Genomic DNA, 4,271 nt, shown 5'->3' with positions numbered 1-4,271 from the left:
AGGATGAACACAGTCATCTGTGTACTGAGATTTGACTTGGTTATTAAAACTATTATAATGTAAACTCACAAATTGTAGACATCTGATTTTCCTAATAATGTATTCATCCAGAAAAAAAAAACGGCTGACATATTTACCGCAATTTCCATTCACACGGTCTTGCAAATTAAAAAGTGTATAGTACTACTGCCAAAGATGATCTTGGAAACCCACCAAGAAGTAATGGAACTGAACTGCATATCTAAGCTCTATGACTTTAATAAAGAATACATAGCATGGCCCATATGAAAAGAAATAGGTACATGAGTGAGTAGAAATAACAACAAACAAAAGGTTTTTATCTCAGGTCAGATAGCTGTGTTTCCGTCTGGGCCTGCTCGTCCCAAAACGGCTCCATTAGCAAATACAATTCCAGTCGTTACAGACGACTGAATACCCTATCAGAGGGAACTACACATCCCAGGCAATCACAGACACATACACAAAGACGCACACAGCACTACCAAGAGGCAGGTGTGCTAGCACAAAGACAGAGACACATGCACACACAGAAAGGTAGACAGCGGTATTGTTTTTTTTCTCTTAAACAACTTGATCTATTGCCAGATCTGAAATGCAGTCTACTAAACACAAGTGGAAGGATGCATGAAGAAAAAGAAAAGAAAAATTCAGAAAGATTCAGCGTATTCCTCCAATGTCTGAGCTGTTTTTGTGTCTGTGAGGCAGAAATAGGGGAGTAAATAGAAATAATGGAAGCGAGTCAAGGAGCGCTAAAAGAAGAAAATTGAGGGTAAATCTACTTGAGAGGAAATGGAAAAGTATAGAAAGAGAGTCAGATAAAGAGGGGCAGATTATATACTGTTGGCGGATGTTGTTTCTCAACAGCATGTCGGGGGTGGAATGTGTTGTGTTGGCTAAAAATTCAGCCCTGGCTTAGCAAGAAAGGACTGGTCTAAATGACTCTCATTGCTGGCAGAGGATTTTAAGGTGCTGTGTGGCAGAGGCTTAAAGAAAATGAACCATCATTATTGTATGTTATCTCAATCTCAGATGTTGGCTTACATTAAAAGAAGACCATATTTTTCAATTCAGTAACAGAATGCTGCTCTCTGATTGCATTAAAACATTGAAAAAAAAGGTAAACAATGGCTATTATTGAAGCAGTTATTACCACATTGCAAGTTAATATGCTAACAAAAAAGTTGTCTAATTCCATGTCGAGCAGATATGCAGCATCATTAGCATTCATATGGAGTCCGGTTCATTAGAAGCCAAACATTCACTCACCATTTATACTGACTTTAATCTTCTCAAATAAATGCTGGAATTATTCAGCTTTTAGAAGTACATTGTTTCACTGTGTTCAGTTTGATGTTAGATTTGCTTGCCATGTGTCTGGTCACCCTTTATGGTAGGCAGGAGGCATAATACGTTGTTAGAACTTTTCCCACTGAAAGCAGCTTCCTCTTTCAGCTGAAAACAATGCTGAGAGAAGCTGCAGAATCCAGTCATTACTCTCTGGGTTTGCGACTACAAATGATCCATTTTTAATGAAACCATTTGGATTATAGCCCTTATGTGCATAACCGTACAGCATGTTACTTTTATCTCTCTGGTCAATTAAGGCGTAAGATCCTCGATAAAACAGATTTACACTCTCTCAAGGCACAGAATTTGACTTATATCTACAGTCAATGGGGAGACTCACTGCAGCATTGTAACTCACGTTGTTGGCTTGGCTTCCCAGTGTAGGATGCCAGCGGCTGATTTTTAATGTACCAATGAGCTAATGAGCCGGTTACAGCAGCCAGCGGAGCCACCCAATGCTGATGGCTCCATGTAACAACAAGTGCAATCACTGCCACTGGAGCAATAAAAAAACAGTAGGAAAAGTAAAGAAATTGCATAGCATGAATCCTTCAGAACCATCAATGAAATGTGAAAGATTTCCAAGTCAACAAAAAAGGTCAACTGTATAAAACACAATCAATGCTTACACAAACATTGGTTATTTTTTTAGTTGAACGGATGGATTGATGGATGCCATTATTTATTAAAACGGCAATTAGCTGTTAGCAAGTCAGCACAAATAAAGGATGGTTGGGCAGGCGGAGGTGGGGAAGCTTTCAACAACAAAAGACAATAGAGTGACACAGGGATGATAATACTTTCTCCTTGACTTGCCCTTGAAGCTCCATCTTTGACCTGCAGTGTACCTTCTAATTAACTTCTACTGAGGCTTTTTAAATACGGTATAATGGAGCGATTCTGGTGGATTTGAATAGTTTATCTGCTCATTCAAGTCAGCAAGGCAATGCTACAAAATGAACTCACTCACACTTTTCTTTTTGTGATGAAAGAGAAAAGCCACTGGTGGCTTTGTGTATGTGTGTGTTTTCTTATTCTTATTGTGTTTGACAGCCAGCTTTTCCTTCATTCTAATTCCAAGTGGTAACATCTGTTCTTTTTTACATAACCCTCACAGCCATAAGGGACTCATGCACATCTGCTCAGTACATACACACGTGCACAAGGAGGACATAATTCTTCACCGTGTACAGATTTCTTGCACATGTTTCAAAATATGAAGCATACTGTGAAATATGGATGGAGACACAACTAAAAGGTTTGGCCCCTGAAACTCTGAAGGCATCTGCACGATAAAGTTTGTTTTGCCACTTTTCAAATGACAGGAGTTGTCTGCTTTGCATGCAAGGAAATTACAATGTATAAAGGAATAAAGAAAGTTATTTTCCATCTTAGCTCTGTTATTGTCTCAGCTCAGAATAAATTGACATTTCATTTTGTTTCCATATAAACCGTCCTATTAAGCTCCTCCAGGGGGTTTTGAATTATATTTTAATATAAAGCCATGCAATGGAAGCTATCAAATTTCATTTAAAACCAGAGCACCCTGTAACTCACCTGGTAAAGCATCTGCTCCATGTACAAAGGCTGAGTCTTTACTGTAGCAGCCTAGGCCTGACTCCAACCAAAGTCGTGTTCTGCCAGTAGGCAACTTCAGGGGCTGAAAGAAGCACATGTGGAAGTGACAGAAACTGCAGTTCCGTAATTTGCCAGTTGAGGCTGGCTAATCCTGTTTAGGCCCCATATAAGAGTTTCCATTTAAACATCTAAATTAGGCTTTTTATTTTTATTTTTATTTTTTTTACAGTATTCTGTCCATTAATGACAAAAGTTGGAACTGATTCTTTATATAACTCACATGTTATAAATTAAATTAAGGCTTATAATTATTCTAATTTAGGGGCCAAGTTGCTTGACTGACAGGTCTTTGCTAAGTGTAACCTGTGACAGTTAAAATCATTAAATTTTATCTCTCTGTCATGTCTGTGTTGTTGTAGCATTTTTGGACTGTAGAGGCCAGAATCCATAAATGATAAGGCTCAGACCATTCTAGAGGTCTGTTCACCTTTTCTTCAGCAAATTTGATATTTGTGCTTTTCACAAATAGCACTCTACTTGGCAGGTATTTGGGTCTGCTCTCCATAATCATAACTTGTTCCGTGTTTGCCATGTTCTTACATCCAAGAATAAATCAATGTATGACAGGCAGAATTCATATCTTACCCCAGCAATGGAGTTGGGCAGTTGTGACGACAAGATTTTTTTTTTTTAAGTTACCTGGAAAGCAAGGTGTCGACCACTCCTAAGGGATGTCTGCAAGCTGGCCACAGGTCTGTCAAGTTCTCATTCTTAGCTATATTAGTCTGAAGAAAAAAAAAAAAAAAACAGAACTCCAGTCAGCAATCATTACAAGATAAGAAAACTCATTCTATTGGGATCATGATCGATAACTTCCTCATTTGCAACAGGCTTCAAAATTCAGTGAACAAACCAATGGGTGACATCATGGTGGCTTAGCCCATTCATTTTATATTCCATTTCCTGTATTATATTTCCCTCTTAACTGTATTTTTTGTTCATATATTTGTTAGCTTTCTCTAACAAATAAATAAATACTGTTCATCTGTAATCTTCCGATCCAGTCAGTTCGGTAACGATTTGTGATAAAATAAAAATAAAAGCCAATAGAATATTGTCAATGAAGTCAGGTAAACATTAAAATTGCTCCACTTACATTTATTCAGATATCAACTATGTGGATAGAGGGGCTGAAGAAATATAATGTGGAGCTTGTACCACAATCATTTCATGGCATGGCTCCAATAAGTGTTAAATCAATCCCCGAACAAACTTCAGCATTCAGTTCATTCTTGTTCTAGTGCAAGACATGATCTGATGGTTTC

The sequence above is a fragment of the Labrus mixtus genome, chromosome 19, assembly GCF_963584025.1.
Source record: "Labrus mixtus chromosome 19, fLabMix1.1, whole genome shotgun sequence".
NCBI classification, from domain to species: Eukaryota; Metazoa; Chordata; class Actinopteri; order Labriformes; family Labridae; genus Labrus; species Labrus mixtus.
The sequence above is the reverse complement of the archived record's forward strand: the minus strand, read 5'-3'. Positions refer to the sequence as shown.